Source organism: Bos grunniens, chromosome 8, assembly GCF_055505025.1.
Source record: "Bos grunniens cultivar Pamir isolate PY7600 chromosome 8, Bosgru_T2T1.0, whole genome shotgun sequence".
Classification (NCBI taxonomy): Eukaryota; Metazoa; Chordata; class Mammalia; order Artiodactyla; family Bovidae; genus Bos; species Bos grunniens.
The window spans coordinates 53,121,453-53,142,608 of record NC_141172.1 but is presented as its reverse complement, the minus strand read 5'-3'; the positions used below and the strand labels follow the sequence as shown (position 1 = coordinate 53,142,608).

The following is a 21,156-nucleotide window of genomic DNA, read 5'->3' as shown; positions in this document are numbered from 1 at the left end:
ATGAAAAGATGCTCAACACCACACATTATTAGAGAAATGCAAAAAAAACTACAATGAGATACCACCTCACACAGGTCAGAATGGCCATCATCAAAAAGTCTACAAACAATAAATGCTGGAAAGGGTGTAAAAGGGAACCCTCTTACATTGCTGGTGGGACCATAAATTGATACAGCCACTATGGAAAATGGTATGGAGATTCCTTAAAAAACTAGGAATAAAACCACCATATGACCCAACAATCTCACTCCTGAGAAAACTAAAGTTTAAAAAGACACATATATACCCCAATGTTAATTGCAGCACTATTTATAATAGCTATAACATGGAAGCAACCTAGATGTCCATCAACAGAAGAATGGGTAAAGTAGCTGTGGTACATATATACAATGGAATATTGCTGCTGCCAAGTCGTTTCAGTCGTGTCCAACTCTGTGCGACCCCATAGATGGCAGCCCACTAGGCCTCCCCGTCCCTGGGATTCTCCAGGCAAGAGCACTGGAATGGGTTGCCATTTCCTTCTCCAATGCATGAAAGTGAAAAGTGAAAATGAAGTCGCTCAGTCGTGTCCGACCCTCAGCGACCCCATGGACTGCAGCCTTCCAGGCTCCTCCATCCATGGGGTTTTCCAGGCAAGAGGACTGGAGTGGGTGCCATCGCCTTCTCCAATAATGGAATATTACTCAGCCATAAAAAGCAATGCATTTGAGTCAGTTCTAATGAGGTGGACAAACCTAGAACCTATCACACAGAGTGAAGTAATTCAGAAAGAGAAAGATAAATATCATATACTGACACATATATGTGGAATCGAGGACAATGGTACTGATGAATTTATCTGCAGGGCAGCAATGGAGAAAAAGACCTAGAGGGCAGACCTATGGACGTGGAGGGATGGGAGGAGGGAGAGGGTGAGGTGTATGGAGAGAGTAACATGGACGTTTACAATACCATATGTAAAATAGATAGCCAATGGGAATTTGCTGTATGACTCAGGGAACTCAAACAAGGGCTCTGTGTCAATCTAGAAGGTGGGATGGGGAGGGAGATGGGAGGGACGTTCATGAGGGAGGGGACATGGGTGTACCTATGGCTGATTCTTGATGTTTGACAGAAAATAACACAATTCTGTAAAGCAATTATCCTTCAATTAAAAAAAAATAAAGTGTAAAAAAGTCTTCTTTCCCAAGTTATTCTTAAAAATTCATTCAGAATTGCACAAAATAATCTGCTTACAGTCAAAAGAAGCTATATTCAACAACTCTTCTATGGCCCAGTTTCACCTTTCACTCCTGTACCTACATTACTCGCTCTGCATCAGTGTCTGCACTCACCTAATTAAAGGTGAACCTCCAGGCTGCAGAGTTGGCCACCATTACATGGAAAACACAGTATGTGAGTACATCCAAAAATAAGTCCTGATACAGCTGTCTTTTTTCTCTAGTCCCAGTGGGAGAAAGAAGATTCCTAATCAAAAGGGAGGTGTTCTCATCACTCCTGGAAGAACATACTACACCCTGACAGAAGGAGAGGGGGCATTGTTTCAGCTGTCTGCCAGTCTCCCTGGGGCCTGGGGAGACACAGCTCCTCTCCATCAGTTCTTCTTGGGGGTAACAGCAGCCCCCAGGCCTCAGGCTGCCCTGGAGGGATGGCCACTGGCGCTTCTGTAACCAGGACAACGAGAGAGGCCTTCTTAACAAGAATAACCTGGTAATCAGGAGTCAAGACACCCAGACACAAGTAAATGCATCCCCCACACACTCCCATCCATCTCTTAAAATTATTCATCTAAGACCATTACAATCTTACTATGTTAACTTAGTATGGTGCTAGGTTTCCCAGATAAAATATTGAACTCTCAGTTTTAACTGGGAGTTAGAATCTGAAAATGAACAAAACCTTTTAGTATTTCAGCTGAAGAGTGAACATTTTTAGTGTAAGTAAGACTCATATAATATTGGGATATACTTACACTAAAATATTATTCAGTTTATCTGGAATTCCTTAATAGGGAGTCCTATATTTTTAGTTCCTAAAGCTGTCAACTCCATATGGCACCAAAATTCCAACTGTTGCCTTTTCATTTAAAGTCTTCAAGTTTCAGGAGTGCCCTGATGGTCCAGTGATTAAGACTCCATGCTCCTAATGCAAGGAGTGCATGTTCCATCCCTGGTCAGGGAACAAAAATCCTACATGTGGCCAAAAATATAAACATAAATGAGTACTTTAAAAAGTAAAGTCTACAAACTTCAACTAATTTAGTAGACAATTTAGTAACTAGAGAAAAAAAAAATCTGATATAAAGCCATAATCTCAAAAGGGGATTATTCCAGGGATTTTTTACCAATACAATGATTCAGTCAGGGAATATACTGTGGATTTATTTTCTGTTTGTTGGTTTGTTTGCTTCGATGAAAGACCTTGAATGATGGTGGTTGTTTTTCTTTTTCCTTTCATCTGGGATTGGCATGTAAGGGTAAAACAACTTGAGCTACCAGCTTTCTCCAAGGGGCAAATATTAAAGACACTAGTGGTCCCCCAGAAGTTCACCTGTCTCTCTCAGAATCATCAAAAGCTGGCCCAGCTCTTCTTGAGAGCTCATCCTCTCATTTCTCCTGATCCCATCCAGATCCAGAGATGGGTTAGTAACCTCACAAGCAAGAAACGAAGAACTGGGTTGTGTGAGCAAAAAGACACTGTGGAAATTCTCTTGGGGCTCCTCAAAAGAAAATGAGTCCAACCTTGTGCATTAGCTAGCTTGACTCATTTGCTGTTCATGGCGAGGAGACTGAATTACAGCAGCCTACAATAGTTAAATAGTAATGTTTTCTTTGGCTCATTGCTCTGTGGTGAAATCTCCCCTGCAGTAACTGATGCCATCCCCAGCACCCTAAATAGCAAAAAATGTGACCCATTCTCTCCGCTGGTGCATTCACAGGCTATTGGGTAAGGTGTCTCCATCGGGGTTTTCAGGTAAGTTCCCTGTCATTTGCCTTTTATTCTCTGTGCATCATCCTAAAAAAAAAAAAAAAAAAAAGCCTGAATTCAAAACTTATTTCCAAGTCAGAAAGAAGATTTTGTAGGTCTCTTTTCTAAAGCAGAGACATCCTCTTCTCTCTTCTTAATGTGTCATCAATAGCTTTAAAAGCAATCCCCTTGTGTCTGTCACCGTGACTCAGAAAATTAGGCCAGGGATGATTCTGTCATTTAGTGGTTCTGTGGCATACGCGTCCTACTATCTTCCATTTCTACACTTCAAAATACTAAGTGGGCCACACCATGACATCTTTTTATCGCAAAGTACTCTGTGTAATGGTTTTGAAACATTGGGAGGGAAACGGAGGTGTGGAGAAGAAGGACTTTTGCATAACTGCTGTTTATTTCTGTGGCAAACCACTACTTGGGAAAACATGCATTTGAGGGACATTAAAGGCTTGGCATTTCACTCCTTGACTTTAGTCCCTGGAACTGCCATGTGCGTGGTGACATTTGAAACTTGACCATCCTGGACCACCCAGTTGCCAGACAGCAGCCACTTTGGCAAGAGATAGCTCCAGGGGGAAGGAAAGAGGCTGTCTTCTAAAAGAAATGAATAAATGTCTGCTCAGGGCCCCCTATCAGCCCAAACAAGCAGCTGCATTCGAAAGGTTTCTCCTATCTTGTAGAGCCAGAGAAGGTGCGCTGTTCCAGGGAAGGCCAGGAAAAAAAAAAAAAAAAAACCCTACTAGAATGCATGTGGGCAAAAAACACATTTCTTTTTTTTTTTTTAATTTTTATTTTATTTAACTTACAATATTGTATTGGTTTTGCCATATATCAAAATAAATCTGCCACAGGTATACATGTGTTCCCCATAAAGGAGACTGCTAGAGCTCACCTGAAGGATGAGAATGGAACTTCCCACCACCAGCCCACCTCTTTCTTCTTCAGTATGTGTGAGCGCAGGGCACACACTAAATCTATAAACGTGACTCAGACTATGGTTATTGTAAGGTCTGCTGCTGGCACAAGGCCTGTTCAGTCAGGACTATTATGCTTCCTGTGTATGTCATGCACCCTATTCTCTAGATTTTGACAAGCCGTGATGTAAGGCAAGAACTTGAAAACTGAAACACTCTAATTTCTTACCCCTTGTAAGGTAAGAAATACCCCTGCATCCCTGCCCTGTTGTCTTCCTTGTACACCTCTTTCCTTTTCTTGACCATCAAAAAAAAAAAAAAATTGAAAGAGAAAGGCAAAATAGAGTCAAACGGAAGAGAAGTGGGTGGTGAGATGGGACAGGATGAAGCAAGTCTACAGAGACCCCCTACCATGGGTTTTCACTCCGTAAGTTGGTTGAATTTAAAACACCCCTGGAAAAGAACACAGATGCCACTGCCCTCTCCTATAATAAAGTAACTATAATAACAGCAAATGTTAATACAAAGCTTACACTGTTCTAAGCACTTCACATATGTTTGCTCACTGAATCTTCACACATAAATATTAATACTCTCCTTTTAAGCTGATGAAGAGATAGGCCCAGAGATGGCCAATAACTTGTCCAACATCACACAGCATGTAAATTGCCGAAGAACAAGGACTTGAACCTGGTAGCCTAGCTCTGCTCTGTCTAGGCTATCTCCATAAGCTAGAAATGTTTAGAAATACTCATTTCTGCCTGTACTGTCCTCCCTCCCACTGTTACACCCCATATTTCTTCTGTCTTGGGGTTAAAATATAGAGAAAGAGAAACATTTACTGTTTCACAGATTGCACTGAATGTTTCCAGGGTCCAGAAATAAGGTCTACAACAATGAAAGATAGGAAACACATGCCAGCTTCAATTCGCAAACCGTCATTCCCTGACATACCTGTATCAGTCGCTCAGTTCACTCAGAGAAGCACTAGAAAGTATGAGTAAGATTGAACCCTGCCTGACTGACAGAAGTAGATTGGCGAGAACATATCTATACTTTGTTACAGAGACTTGAATTACGCAATCACAGAGGCAGGTTAAGCACCATCCACAAAGCCACTGTCTTCAGGAGTAGCGCTGAGCAGTGCAGTCACCAGGAAAGGCTGTGGGAAGGGAAGAGATAAGATGGGGGAGATCAAGGGGAAGCTGGAACCCCAGAAGGATGACAGAAAGCCCCTGAGAGTTCTTACTGGCTCTGACCTTGATGGGCTGAGTGTCCTCAGAAGGTGGAAAGAGGGAGGAGGCCACACAGTAAAGCTAAGCCCTGGAGCTGGAGGAGCTAAAGGAGGATCTCAGGAATGGGAGCAGTGGTAAGCCCAGCCACTGTCTCCCATAGACAAAGTGAGCCGGCCGACAGAGATGCTGCACGTGAGCTGCGCTTCCATCCTCCAAATCTCCTGTGAGGACATCTTGCAGGGACTATCACATCTGGATGCATACAGGAAGGGAGTTGTGGGAAATGTGGTCCAGTCTTGAGAAATGGACACTTTACAAAGTCACCACGTGACCTAACTATAACAGTGCTGCTGCAGTCTTAGTGGAATCAGCTCATTATCTAACCAGTTTTGCCACTTGGCAAATGTGGGAGGCAGAAAAGAAGAATGGTTACAACATAGATGTTGCAATCTGAGTTCAAATCCTAGCCCCAGTCACTTGTAGTGAGACTTCTAGAGATTTTAATTACCATGTTTATAAAACAGGAGTGATAATACGGCAATTTTCATTGAACACAGTAAAGATTGAGTAAGAGTGACTTAAAAAGCACTAGTTTCTACATCTAGCCCATAATATTTATAATTTTTATAATAAACATAAAGTAACATATACACTATCAGAAATATACAGTAATAAGGCTAATGATAGCCTTTATTAATAATTTCTAATTTTGCTAAAATCATACAATAACCAGATCAATTGAAGATGCATTTTTCTCAGCCAGAGTTCTTATACTTCATGAAGAACAACATAATTACGAGGTCTCCAAATTCAACATCCCCATATATTCAGAGTTTATCATATAAAGTATGCTAAGTAAAAGTTTTAAATATCCTTTGCTGATGCTGCTGCTAAGTCGCTTCAGTTGTGTCTAATTCTGTGCGACCCCAGAGATGGCAGCCTACCAGGCTCCCCCATCCCTGGGATTCTCCAGGAAAGAACACTGGAGTGGGTTGCCATTTCCTTCTCCAATGCATGAAAGTGAAAAGTGAAAGTGAAGTTGCTCAGTCGTGTCCAACTCCTAGCAACCCCATGGACTGCAGCCTGCCAGGCTCTTCCATCCATGGGATTTGCCAGGCAAGAGTACTGGAGTGGGTTGCCATTGCCTTCTCTGTCTACGATGTATAGGAATGCCGAAATTCAGAATGTGTATGAACCACAGAAGCAATTTAACCCAACCCTGCACTGAAGCACCATCTTCTCTAGACCATTCTTGCTAAGTCTGGAACTTAGAAATATTAAATGATGAGAAACTGACTCTACCTGGAAGCAGACCAGTCCACAGAGAAACAATCAAAATTTTAAAAATTAATATTCCTGATATAACCAGATTTTACTTCCTTGCAACTGAGAGTTATTTGTTATAGTTCTGAACCTTTAATCAAAGAGAATAAGTATAGCATGTTTGTCTTTAGTCTTTGAGAATCTGACTAATTCTATGGACCTACTTCACCCCAAAGTATGAATGCTGCCATATATATAAACTCTACATATAACCTCAGGAGGTTCTCAGAGCTCCCTTAACTCCTGGTGACCAAGCCTCCACAAGACCACTCCTCCTTCATTCAAAGGCAGCTTTCAAGTTCCTCTTGAGCTTTCCTTTGTACAGAGTTCCATCAACTGTTGGGGGCATAATTTTAAGAGCTCTTCTATCATGAGCCCGTTTCTATGAATCAGCTCATCTTTCCAATCTTTTTCTTAATGGATTGCACTCTGAAGTAAACAAAATGCTACTGGAGCAACCTGTAAGGTTTAGAGCATGGTGAAATCACTACCACATAGGCCATTCATGTTCAGATTTAATACAGCCTGATATTTCATGAGCTCCGTGGCACCACATTGGCTACTTGGTCTTGTATTAAACGGAGATTAATCACTTTTCTATTTTGTAAACTAAGATGCCTGGAGTAGAAACTTCAAAGTTCTTTCAACTCTAAACTCACTGAGTCTAGGAGAAAGGACTTCCTGAAGGCAATAAGCTTATCAACAAATTCCAGCTGAAAGAAAATAATGGAAAACACATTGGGCAGGTTGTTGTAATCTCTGTGATACAACGTCCAAAAGGAGAGTATCAAATTGGTGATGCTTAGGTCACTTGCCCTTTGTTCTGGTGACCAGAGGGAAAGAATGAATCCTCCAGCTCTCTCCGTGGCAGACCGAGTTCTGCATCTGTACAACTCTCCTCCAATACAAACAAAGACTGGAAGCTAGATAACCAGTCTTTGGCCATGGTCATAATGAGAATAGGTATAAGATGGAAAGATTTGTGATATTTACTAAAATGCCAATTGAGAGGAAAAAAGCTTTTCTTTTATCACCTTCAAAGTGATAAGGTGACAACCATTTTTAGGTTAATAAAGAGCCTGCATAAACATTAATTCAAACTATCATGCTTGGGAGACTAATTCTGAAGCTTTATTACACTATACTTATGTCCAACAAAGAAACACTATCAGACTTCCCAGTGTCTAAGAAATGAGGGGTTCCCAATCATTACCAAGTTCATCAGTTAGCATTTATGCATGTGTAGGAAGTATATGAATTTTCAGGCTCCAGTTCAGCTGCTGTTCTAGGGCTGAACTCCACTAATTTAAACAACTTAAGGCCAGATGTGTTGTAAAGGGATGATTTATCTAGATTAGTCATCACACACTGATAGCCACAATTCTTTTTTAAAAAATGCACAGCACATTCCAATCCAAGGAAGCCTTGGCATTATGAATTCCTTTCACTTGGTTGAGCGTTTCATTTGCTTGCTAATATAAAATTCATTGAGGCAGCAGGCAGTTGAAGCTGTTGGGAGTTGTAGCCCAGTGCACCACAATCCCACTGCAGTAAGACTAATGGCAAAGAGGGCATCCCAAAATAACCCACTTACCTGTTTGGCGTAACAGTAGGCTTTCTGCAAATGTGAAGCATGTGTATGGGGTCTGCAATGGTTTGGGATAAATTTGCAAATCTGACCACTGGAGACCAGGACTATTTCTACTGCGGTTCTGTAACTACTTAGCAAAAATGCTTCAGAGTGCTCAGCAGGGAAAGAAAATGTGATAATTGTGTGAAGATTGGACATTATATTAGAGTGGGCTCTTTGGCACAGAAGAATAATGTCTGTGAAATGCTAGTTTCAAGTCATCTAATGCTGAATTTCCATCATGCTGCTTTGAGGAGGCAAAATGAGACGGCAATAGTATTGCTTGACTCTGGATAACCAACCAGGCCCGAGGATCCCGGAGCAAGTCTAGGGGAGAGGCAGATAGGCAAAGGGAAGGCTCGAGGTCACCTATGACCTATAGAGTTTTAACTTCCAGCTGCCAGATTCAAAGCACAGCATCCCAGTTTATGAAGGCATGAATAAGGCCTATTTTCTTTAAAAAGCTTGTGTCATCCAAATTCATAAGAGATTAGTTTGCATGAGAAACACAGTCGAACACTTTTCAGAGAGAAGTAGAGAAGCAATTTTGGGAAACCAAAATGAGATGAAGCTTCTTGGTGGATATGTAGTCTTAGAGATGGGATCCATATAACCTCTTTCTAGCATTAAAAAAACAAAAAACACTGCCTAGTATTTACTTCTGGGTTCCCTCACACAAACGTCTGAAAGTGAAAGTGAAAGTCACTCAGTTGTGTCTGACTCTTTGAAACTCCATAAACTGTATGTAGTCCATGGTCAGAATAGTGGAGTGGGTAGCCTTTCCCTTCTCCAGGGGATCTTCCCAACCCAGGGATCAAACCCAGGTCTCCCACATTGCAGGTGGATTCTTTACCAACTGAGCCACAGGGGAAACCCAAAAGGTAAACAGAAGGCATCCCCGGGTGGGCACAAATGTCTAAAACATCACTCAATTAGTAGGTGAGCGAATTGGAGTCCCAAACAGTCCTATCAGAGTATAAAACTTTTATTCTTTACTCTTCAAACTCTAACCCACTGGGTAATTATTTCTAAGCACTTGGACTAACAGATACTTTTTCACTGATGCAATAGTCAGAATAGACTTGGCTAGGTTGTAGTAACAATACCTGAAATCTTACTGGCTTGGCATGTCAGAGTCCAGTATGGGTCACAGATTTATCACCAAAAGCTTTTCTCCAAGCAGTGACTTGAGGACCCATACAGCTCCACATTGTAACTATGCCATCTAGAACCTTTGACTTCCAATGTCTTGGGGTACAACCACCAAGAGGAGAGCATCACCTCTTGGTGATGCTGGGTCACATGACCTATGCCGTAGTGACCAAGAGCAGGGAAAGGGAGAGAATGAATCTTTTATCTTTCTTGATGGGAGACAGAGTTCTGCATCTCAACACAAGGGTGGATTCTTTCCCAAAGAAAAGGGAATTGGAAGCTGGATAGCTAAAAGTATTAAAAAGTGTTCATTATACATACCATGTGCAGTCCACTGTGCTAGAAACTGTACAGAATACAAAATAAGTTATGCATAACTGGAGTTTTGAAAGAAAATGATATTCTAATGGTCTGAGAGACTGATGTACAGAATCAGCTATAATTTCAGGGATAAGACACAGAAGAAAAACAATGGAGGGGAAACATGACAAGTATTGTTTGCTAAACTAGCCAGTCTCAAAATTCCAACTGCTGCATGTCAAATTCCTTCTAAGTGATGAGGTCAAGTAATTCTCACTCAGAAATGGGGGAAAACATCTCAAGAGAAAAAAATGATTGTCTTATTATAAAGTCCAAAGGCAACTCAGCTTTTTCTCATAAACATAATATGTTTTCAACCATTCTCTCAACATCACTGAAACTCAATTTTTTCATCTGGAAAATTATTAGAATACATATCATAAATTTTCTCAGGTGGTTCCTGCTATAGTAGTTAGTAGGCACTCGACTAAATAGTGTTTCTTCCTTCTCCTGACCCTTGGCCAATTTTTAACTGCATTCAGTAAAGAAAATACTTGCTGTACCTGCCACAGGTTGGTCTCTTGGACTCATACTTTCATTGACTTCAGTTTCACTGTCAGAACATACCAGGTTATAGATCACATTCATTTCCTTAGGGTCTTGCTAAGTGGCTAGCCTGGTAATTCAATTAAATATATTTGCTACTGTTTAAATGGATGATACTTCATTATGATATTATTCCCCAAAAGTAAAATATTATATATAAGCAGTGGTCCTTAATGTCTCAAGTCAATGTTATGAGTAAACAGTAAGATTTTTCAACAAGGTGTCAGCCCTGAAGGGCAATTATATACAAGTCAAAGATTCTCAATCTGAGCACTACTGACATTTGGAGTCAAATAATCTTTTTGGTAGAGGTCTGCCCTGTGTATTGTCAGACACATCCTTGACCTCTACTCACCAAAGCCAGTAGTAGCATTTCCCCTACCCCTGTGCTGTGACCACCAAAAATGTCCCCTGGTGACAAGGAGCAAAATCATCTACATCTCTCCCTGCCCTACAGTTGAGAATCACTGATCTATATAAAGGTATATTTTCATTTTATGGCAAATACTGGCATTGCCTTCCAAAAGCCATTGTACATTTTGTCCTTGATCCAAAATCCTAATTTCACTGAGCTACAAACCATTCAGACGTAATGGTGATCCTATTTCAAAATCAGAAGTAAATCCTCAAAGTCTTATCTGACGGTGGAAATCCCCATGCGTTTACCAAAAGTGACTTAGGAACAGTCATGCGACTCAACTTTGGCTAATAAGAAATAAGGAGGGGACTGCTGCAGGGCTTGTCATGGGTTTTATGCTGTCCAATATACTCCAAGAAATACCCGTCCTCTTTTCTCATTGCATATAGTTATGCTGCTGCTGCTGCTAAGTCGCTTCAGTCATGTCCAACTCTGTGCAACCCCAGAGATGACAGCCCACCAGGCTCCCCTGTCCCTGGGATTCTCCAGGCAAGAACACTGGAGTGCGTTGCCATTTCCTTCTCCAATGCATGAAAGTGAAAAGTGAAAGTGAAAGTGAAGCCATGTCCGACTCTTAGCAACCCCATGGACTGCAGCCTACCAGGCTCCTCTGCCCATGGGATTTTCCAGGCAAGAGTACTGGACTGGGGTGCCATTGCCTTCTCCAATAATTATGCTAGCACACAATTATTAGAACCACTACAATCATGAAGATTTTAGCCAGCATGGGAACAAAGGCTACAAGCTAAGAGGAAAGCACCTAGGTCTGTTGAGAAGTGATTTAAGTGATGCTGGAACTACCCTATCTCTAGACCTCTTGTAAAGTGTATTAATAATCTACCCTTTTTTAAAATCCAGTTTAGCCAAGGTTTCATATTAATTAGAGCTAAGCATCCTGTCTAAGAAAATTCATGTTATAATGGACTTCATCAATATAGTGGCCATCAACTCCAGCCAATAGGAACCTATTTGATCAAGACTGCTTCCATACAATAACAAAATACAGGTGCTACTGAAAAATGGGCAACTTGGTGCTTCTTCTTCCTCAATGAATCATATTAAAAAAACATTTTCCAATGACTCTTTCCATTCTCCCCCATTCACTAATCCTGTATAATATAACAAAAGTGTACTAAATGTGACAAATGTGTACATTCTTAGTATTCCAAGAGTTAAGAAATGTAAATATCAGACCAGAACTACATTAAGATGACTCCCCAGAAAAGGACTTGTTAATTTAGCAGATATATATTGAATACTTATTTCATAAAAGATCTTCTGTGAGTGTTAGGGAGGACAGACAGATTTGATCAAAATCATCCTGCCTTCAAGTTGCTTACAGTGCAGTAATTCTTCTGGGCTCCAAAATCACTGCAGATGGTGATTGCAGCCATGAAATTAAAAGACGCTTACTCCTTGGAAGGAAAGTTATGACCAACCTAGACAGCATATTCAAAAGCAGAGACATTACTTTGCCAACAAAGGTCCATCTAGTCAAGGCTATGGTTTTTCCAGTGGTCATGTATGGGTGTGAGAGTTGGACTATAAAAAAAGCTGATCACAGAAGAATTGATGCTTTTGAACTGTGGTGTTGGAGAAGACTCTTGAGAGTCCCTTGGACTACAAGGAGATCCAACCAGTCCATCCTAAAGGAGACAAGTCCTGGGTGTTCATTGGAAGGACTGATGCTAAAGCTGAAACTCCAATATTTTGGCCACTTGATGCAAAGAGCTGACTCATTGGAAAGGACCCTGATTCTGGGAAAGATTGAGGGCAGGAGGAGAAGGGGATGACAGAGGATGAGATGGTTGGATGGCATCACTGGCTCGATGAACATGGGGTTGGGTGGACTCCGGGAGTTGGTGATGGACAGGGAGGCCTGGCGTGCTGCAGTTCATGGAGTCGCAAAGAGTCGGACACGGCTGAGCAAATGAACTGAACTGAACTGAATGACAAGGTATGTGCAGAAATTACAGTAATACCTGGGTTTTGAGTATTCAAGAGTACTGCAGCTAGAATATTGTGAGCATTCAGATGAGCAAGATGATGTTGCTGCAATCTCTGGTAATCAAGGAAAGACTGATTATGAAGGAGCGATATTTTAACTAAATCTTGATGAACGGGTAGTATTTATTTGTTTAGACTGAGGAGTGACATGGGTTAAGAGGTGGGAAATGCCAGACAGGGCAGACTGAGCATGTGGATGTATGAGGAACTGCAGGCAGTTTAGCTTGGCTGGAATATTGATATGTGGAGGGTAGTCACAGCCACAAAGAAGACCCTGATTGTTGCAGATGACGATAAGGAAAGCTAAAATCAAGGCGGGGAAAGGCAAAATAAAAATTTAAGAGGACAAAGATCCCAAACGTTACAAATTAAAGGATATGTTCATTTTCTTATGTTCAAAAGAAACATGACGCCAAGAAAAAGTGGAGTATCAGAAACTTTGATTTAGGTAAAATGATGTTAATCTAATTGTCTCCGACGATCCCCTCCATAACAGTGGCCAAGATGAGCAATTCACTAAACATCCAATGGCCTCTTTCACCCTTTTTGGCATCACAGAGTTAACACCTCAGCAAGCTGTACATAAAAATAGACTATAAAGAATCTAGATAACATTTCTAAAACAGCTACCCCTTTCTCTACCCCAGGAGCTCCTTATGCATAGCCTGTTTTCTTTAAGGCTTATGCAAGTTTTCAACCCTCAAGTAAACATAGGTAGTGTTAGCTTTTTAAATAAAGATGATTTGGTTTCTAGTCATATTCCCAAGTTGATTCAGTAATTCAACACAGATTCTGTTCTCAAATTCTAGCATAAATCATTTACTATATAGTAGGTGGTTTAATGATTTCACAGAAAATGTAAAATCAATTTCGATGCAAATGTAACTTCAATAGGAATCACCACTTCCCCCCACTTATCAACAGTGTGACTTTGGAGATATTATCTAACCTTTCCGAGTCTATTTTCTCATGAAAAAAAAAAAAAAAGAAAGAAATAGCCATGTCTGCCTTTGAGTGTTGGTGAAAGCATTTAACAAGATGCTATTCCTAAATCACCAAAACAAATCTGGGTACAAGATGAGTGCTCAGTCAAGGGCGATAAGAGATGGGGAGGGTTCGTTTAATCACAGCCTCAGAAACAGAAAGCCACTTAAAGTAGAATCAAGAAAGGGAGCACTTTCAAAAGGATATACAAATATCTCATAGGAAGCAGGCAAAGAAATTATAGCAGGACTTCACAAGAGCTACTAACGAGGAAAGCTAGAAGACGACTGAATGATCTCTTTCTGACCATGTTATTTCCAGTCCACCTGTCTGTGTATCTCCTGGCTCCTCCTCGGTCTGCAAACTGACCTCTCCTGCTTCACTGAGCATGTGGCAGAAGTGACCATCCCAGGCCCAGGTTTACATTACCACATCTTCCAACACTGAACAGGCTTTGAACTGGTCCAAACCTGGGTCCAGTGTCAATCCACCATCCAATCCACTGGGTCTGCCCTCCTGCCCCATTACCCACTCATTTCTGAGAAAGGGATCCACTAGGAACAAGGTACGACAATGGGAAGGAAGAAATTGTCATGCCGAGGACAATCAACAGAAAGAAAAGCCCCAATGCCTTCTCTTTAATATCCTCCACATGAAGCAAAGCAAACAGTGGACTGCCTTATCACTTGAAGAATTCTACTTCAAAGGCAGAGAAGCTAAGAGTTTCCAACCACGACCTCTGCCAAGTCCTCCGCTTCCACCCCAGCTCCTCTCCTCACTGCTCTAATATATTCAGGTCTCTTCCATTATGGCTGGGTGTGTATTTCAGCTTGGCATCTCCTTCCGTCGCAAAGCGGAGGTGATCATATTTCAGGAGGTGCTAGTTCCTGCATGCGGAGTTGCCTCTGTGTTATAATTGCTTTCCACCATGCAGCTCCCACACATGAGCTCATCTACATGCTGGATGGCTGCGTTTACAGCAAGCCAGCCTCACACTGAGTTTAGAAAGAGGCAGGCTCTGCCGGCAAATCTTGCTTCCTGAGGCATGTCATTTCTTTGGACGATTTGTAGTCTGATAACGACCGTGTCATGATTGTGCAGTGATGACTCCAAATGCCCCAACACACTTGATGGATCTTAGCATAAATTGGCCATTAATCAGTGTGTAGGACATTCAGAATTTCCATATTCAAGCTGCTATGCCATAACGCTGATTAATTGTTCAATGCCCGATGTAACCTCCACATCCTGTGTTACTGGGAGGCTGCAGTCACCCACATGACTTCATTAGATTCGCCTGAGAGGAAGAAGTGTTGGATACTCTTCAGTAATACAGTGATCTCCTGGTTTCATGGTGACCTCACAAGTTTCTTAAAGGAAAGTATACAAGAACTTCTGCATTTCGTATATAGTCCAATGGAAAACAGAAAGTCCATTTACAGATACTAAAGGGGCACAGCTTGCAGACTTTCAAACCAGAAAACAAAAAAGCAAAAGCTTACTGTCATATCCCATGTATGCCTTGTTCCCAATTTAATGAGTCTGAGCTGATTATTCAGGTTGGGTTTTCATCATTTCTAATTTATTTACCACTTGTGTTCTTTACTGTCATTAATGAAATAGATTCATTGAATCAGCAAATATTTGTCAAGTGACTACTACGATCTAACACTGTTGGTAGCACTGGGAATACAACAGTATAAATGCTAGTAGAATATGTCAGAGACATTTCAGTCTTTATAGTAACTTTAAATCCCCCAACCCCAATCCGAATGCCTCTGTCTATACGCAAATGATTTGGAGTTTTTGATCTATCTCTCTCTAGTTCTGAACTTTGCCCCAGATTCCATGCCCATATCCCCTTCATTAACAGATGTTGGTCTTGAGGTCTTCCGAGCATCAAAAATCCATTAAAAAGGAAACCAAGATCAAAGAACGCACATTATGAGAAGACTGAATTTGTTTTATACGGGTAAAATTATTTAAGAAGTAAGGCCTCCAATAATAGAAGGGCTGTTCCAGGAAGCGGTGAGGACCTTTCCTCTAGTGCTATTCTAATATTTTTCAGGGATGCAGTAGAATGCCTTCTGACATTCATTACAAGATCAGCCTCAATGGCCCTTTCTAATTCTAAGATTCTGTTCCTTCTAAAGCCATCTGTCAACATTCTCCATTCTGCCAATCAAAGAAAAAGTACTTAGGGCTGTTTCAAATACCTCAAGCTTAAGCAAATGATGAAGTATACTTCTTCCTCCACATCTTTTCCACTGTCCTTTTCCTCCATGGGCTTCAGTATCCTGTCTCCCCTCCTTACTGGATCTGCTCCTACAGGTCTTCTCTCTAGCAGGCCCTAGATTTCATATTCAAATCATCATTAGTAGCCACCTTTCAGCACACATCACTACCTAACTGGGAATTTTCCAATGACCCTCCATACACTGCATATGTATATAATTTCATGGACAGCTGTTGCTGAAAGGGATCTTTATTAGTTTACTATTGCTACTGTAACAAATTACCAAACATCTAGTAACTTCCTTCTTCTGTGTTCGGTTGCTCAATTATGTCCAACTCTTTGCAAGCCCCTGGACTATAGCACTCCAGGGTCCTCTATCCATGGGACTTTACAGCCAAGGATACTACAGGGGGTTGCCATTTACTTCTCCAGGAAATCTTCCCAACTTGGGGATCAACCCCATGTCTCCTGCATCTCCTGTATTGGCAGGCAGATTCTTTATCACCAAGCCACCTGAAGAAACACAAATTCATTACCTTGTAGCTCTCCACATAACAAATTCAAAACAGGTCTCACTGGGCTAAAATCAAGGCATTGGCATTCCTTCTGGAGATTCTAGAGAAGTCATTTCTTTGCTTGTTCTAACATCCTTGACTTGGGGCTTCTGTCCATCTTCAAAGCCTCCAACAGCAGATTGAATCCTTCACACACTGCATCATTTCAACCTTGCTTCAGTGGTCACCTCTCCCTCTCTGAGTCTTCTTTTTCCCTCTTATTTCATTTAAGGACTCTTGTGATTAACCCTGCTGCTGCTGCTAAGTCACTTCAGTCGTGTCGGACTCTGTGTGACCCCATAGACGGCAGCCCACCAGGCTCCCCCATCCCTGGGATTCTCCAGGCAAGAACACTGGAGTGGGTTGCCATTGCCTTCTCCAATGCATGAAAGTGAAAAGGGAAAGTGAAGTCACTCAGTCATGTTCGACTCTTCCCAACCCCATGGACTGCAGCCTACCAGGCTCCTCCACCCATGGGATTTTCCAGGCAAGAGGACTGGAGTAGGTTGCCATTGCAATCCAGGATAATCTCCCTATTTTAAGATCCTTAACTTAATCGTATCTAGAAAGTCTATTTTACCCCACAGCATAACCTACTCACAGGTTCCTGAGATTAGGAGATGTGGGGTCTTTGAAGGTCCATCATTTTGCTGACCACAGGATCTTAGAGTTGATTAATGAAGTCCTCCATTTTATGGGTAAATAAAGAGGGGCAAGGAAAAGAAGACACTAGTTCACTCTAATGCCCCAGGGTACGATCAAACTAGAATCCACGTCTCCCAGTTTCCATCCCAGTGATAGAGAATACCACCCTGTCACCTGCAGAACTATGATTTCAGAAGGTAGTTCAGATGGTAAAGAATCTTCCTGCAATGCAGGAGATGCAGGTTCGATCCCTGGGTCAAGAAGATCTCCTTGAGAAGAGCATAGCAACCCACTCCAGTATTCTTGCCTGGAGAATTCCATGGACAGAGGAGCCTGGCAGGCTACAGTCCTTGAGGTCTCAAAGAGTCAGACACAACTGAGCAACTAACACTTTCACTTTCATAGCCAAAAGCAATATTAGCAATTAAAGCAATTCTCTTCCAAAGACTGACTTTTCTGAATTCTATAAATTCTTCCAGGACCTAACTGTTCTCTGAGTACTTTTTTTTTTTTTTTTTTTGAAGCAACGAGTAATTTCCTGATCGCCTAAAAGAGTTAATATCTCCTTTTAAATGTACTTGATTCACAGAAAGAATTCTCATTTCACACCATAAAAGAGGCTGAAGAAGGTCATATTCACTTACTTTATAAAAGAATTTTCCAAATCAAACAAATTGTTCCATTTTACTCCTCTTATAATTGTGATTAAGATTTGGGTAGCAGTTATAATCCCCCTTTGTTTTCCTAAATGATTGCTCCATCGTTGTGGAATCACAAGTAGGTAATGTGAAGTTTCCTGTCTGCCTAGGAGCCACTGGCTGAAGTTTCTAACAGTAGGCATTGTTCCACAGATGTTTAATGTATTGAAGGTGAAAAAGAAAATCCTGATTACCTAGGCATTTAGAGCCTGAGCCCCTGCTTTCCATGCAACAGAAAAGAGCAACAAAAAATTATCCTGAATCACACTCCAGTGGAAGAGACTGCCTCCTTTAAGGATTTACAGCTCTCTCTTGCCTTCCAAGACTCCTCTTGTTTTCTAATGAAAGTCAGCATTTTAATTCTTGGTCTACCCATCTTTAAAATGCAAACATTTTCCCAGTTACCAGCAGCCAAGCAAATTTCAAAAAGAAGACTTTTCAGTGCTCTCCACTAAAGGCTGGATTCACTAGGGTGATGAAATGGTCCAGAACTTCTGATTGACAGCTCCCCCACAGAGCAGCAATTTGGGATTATTCCCACAACATCTTGCCTCTTCAACTACTTGAGAGTTAAACAATACTTAGCAGAACATGGTTTACAGTATAACTTAAAGTCAACAGTAAAACGGGAGCCAGAGCCTGGTAAGAAAAGGGGGGGGAAAAAAAGAAAAACTAAACAAATCAGTCATGAAGCCAATAATAGAAAGGGAATGGAATTCAACAACCAGAGCAATGGAAAGGCAATGCATCCCCCGTTGAAATTTGAACAGAAATGCCAAATTGCTGAAGCAGAAAGAGGCCAGAAACTCTTCAGTAGGAGGCTGAGCTGTCCCTCCTTTCGGCCTGAGCACCAGGACGAGCCTTACACGTCCCCTGTAGGTCCTTTTCTCTTGCCCATCTGGGCAGCCCAGGACGCTTAGCCGCCTGTAGTAATAAGGCCGGGTGCAGCTTTGCATGCATCAGACTCAAGGCTCCTCTCCAAAGCAAAGCCCCTGCCAAATGGGCCCCAGCACCTCGCCCCTTGCAGCCTGCTGATAGTCTGCAGCTTGTCTGTAATTGTTGCGTGAACATGTACTTTCTTTCGCTGATGATTTTGGCACCCTCACGGGGCTCTACCCAAAAAGGCACTGAACAATGGGATGTGATTGTTTTGAAATGTGCCCAGCAGGAAGCCTTTCTCGGACAGCTCTCAGGTCCCCCGCAATCCCAGCCAGGCTTCGGGGCTTGGCTAGATGAATGGAGTTCAGCGGTAGTTTACAGTTTATCACCAACCAAGTATTGCTCTTGCTGCCAGCCCTCCCCTCTCCAGCTTCTAAAGAAAAATAAAGGAATAGAAAAAAGAAAAGCAGCAGCCCCAGAACATTCATTGTATAACAATCTGAACAAGGGAAGTAGGGGTGGTGTGGAATGCCCTTAGTGACCATGAAACGGACACGGCTCCCCAAACTGACTTCCGGCTTTCAGCGTGTCATGCAGAGCTGTCTTCCCTCACTCTCCCAAGCCGCTCCCCCATTTATAATCATCGTTCAAAGTGGTGAAAGGCCTAATTGCCCCGAGCAGTGTGGTCAGTCTTCCTGGAGATTTAGCTGCCTGCTTTCATCTGGCAGCCTGGGAGGGAACACAGCATTTCCCTCCAGGCAATCTATATGGTCTAGCAGTTCACTGCAGAAAGTGGTGCCTTATCGATTTCTGCCATAGCTTCCATGGCTGACTCAAGGATCAGAGCCTCTGACAATGACTAACAAGTTTAAACCATTAGTCCCATTTGTAACTACTCAGCGAAAGGCTTGTCAGTCACAGTGTACCATCTACTGCAGCTTTTAGCAGGTTTCTAATCCCATTCATTTTGCCCACAATGACCCCTGTAGTTAATGGGGGTTATCGGAAAACTATTTTTTCCCTTCAAAAGCGGTGCATTTTTCTTCTTATTCCTTTTGGAACATAAAAGCCATTTCGGTTGTGATGTTTCAAAACAGTGATGCAGGAGATGATCTGTACTCCTCCCAGGAGAAAATCTGTATCCTGGTGTGCAGGACATTATGTCTGAACCTGAAAACCAGCGCAGAGAATTAGGTGTCTGATGATGGTTCATCGTGTACAGATTCTCCCCATCCTACTCTTATATAGAATTGTCTTAACACCTCCTCCCCCTCCCTCTTTGATGGTGAGAGATTCATTTTGCTTTAAGAAACCTCTCCCTTTCTGGGTATCTAATCACCCAGCAGTTGGTTCAGCTTAAAGCCTTGTGTTACTCAAAGTGTTGTCCCCAAACCAGCATCACCCCAGAGCTTTGCAGAAACACTGTTTCAAGTGTTGCTCTAGACCTACTGAATCAGAATCTGTATTTTAACCAAATTCACAGGTGATTCCTATGCACATAAACGTTTGAAAACCACTGGTTTAAAGAAGCCATTTTTTTCACAGTCACATTTTCATAATAAATAAAGCCTTATACCAAATAAAGCCAAATTTAACATTTCCAGTGTGTGGGTTAGAATATTTTTAAGAAAAAAATGAGTTCTTCTGCATATCAGTTCCAGTGACTTTCTCCTTGCAGATCTGACAAGAAGCTTTCCATCTTCACATCTGCAGTAGCTCACCCAGTACCTTGAACACAGTAAGCACAAGATGAGGAGTTGTTGAATGAATGATTTACAAGAATGAACAAATGAATGAAAATGAAGACAGAAATGTGATGTTTCTGTCAGTGATATAAGGGATCAGGTATTCCTGACACAAAATGATTTTTTAAAATTGGGAAGGTGACTCTTAGGACTCATCAGGGAATAAGACCCTCATTCGCTTTTCATTCCCTTACTTAGATGCTCTCACCACCAAGTTGATTCTGTCCTGAGGATGGGAAAACAAGGCGACAGGCAGAGCTTTTCCTAGAGTATCCTCTTATTTCCACATCTAGCCCTGTTCCATCCTTGTCCCTTTCTGCTGCTTATTTCTCTTCTCTCCCCATCATCTACTGATTATCAATTTCCATCTTCTAAAACCCTATACCCAACCAACAGACACCAAAATATCTGAAAATCAACTCATAGTAAAATAAAAGTGACTGCTAAGGCCCTAATAGTTTGAGGGTTATTTCTTGGCATCACAAATATCATATCACCTAGGCAGTTGATTTGATCTAGGGGTCAGATCAGTTCTGCCATTGCTAAATTAATACCAGAAAAGTGCTAAGTAACCTTCTTACAGGATGTTCATGGAGGAGATTTTGTTATGTAGCCGCTACTTCTCTAAGTATGATCCCTTCCACTTCCCAGAGAATGTATTTGATCACATGGTCACCCTTGTCTTACGGTCATAGGTCTCTGTTTTGACAGTGGTCATTAACCAAAAAGTATTTGTGGAAAAGCTGTTATCTCAAAAAATAAAAGTATAAGTTTAAATCTAGGGCAAGTTTTATATGAACAAGTATTACCCATCTCCATCAAAGAGAAACTTCACACCATGATGG

At 41.6% G+C, this 21,156-nt stretch overlaps 1 protein-coding gene across 18 annotated transcripts in view; it reads right to left on the bottom strand.

Annotated features, from left to right (window-relative positions):
* The window catches only part of LOC147367073 (GTP-binding nuclear protein Ran-like), a 462,878-nt gene that overhangs the window by 197,106 nt on the left and 244,616 nt on the right, over positions 1-21,156 (bottom strand). Inside the window, exon 5 of one of the 18 annotated variants that reach the window (XR_015169788.1) lies at positions 17,350-19,736. The exons of the other annotated variants lie outside the window; for them this stretch is intronic. The gene's annotated coding sequence lies outside the window, so the exon portion shown is untranslated. Of the gene's footprint in view, positions 1-17,349; positions 19,737-21,156 lie in introns of those variants that run through there. 18 annotated transcript variants of the gene reach the window in all.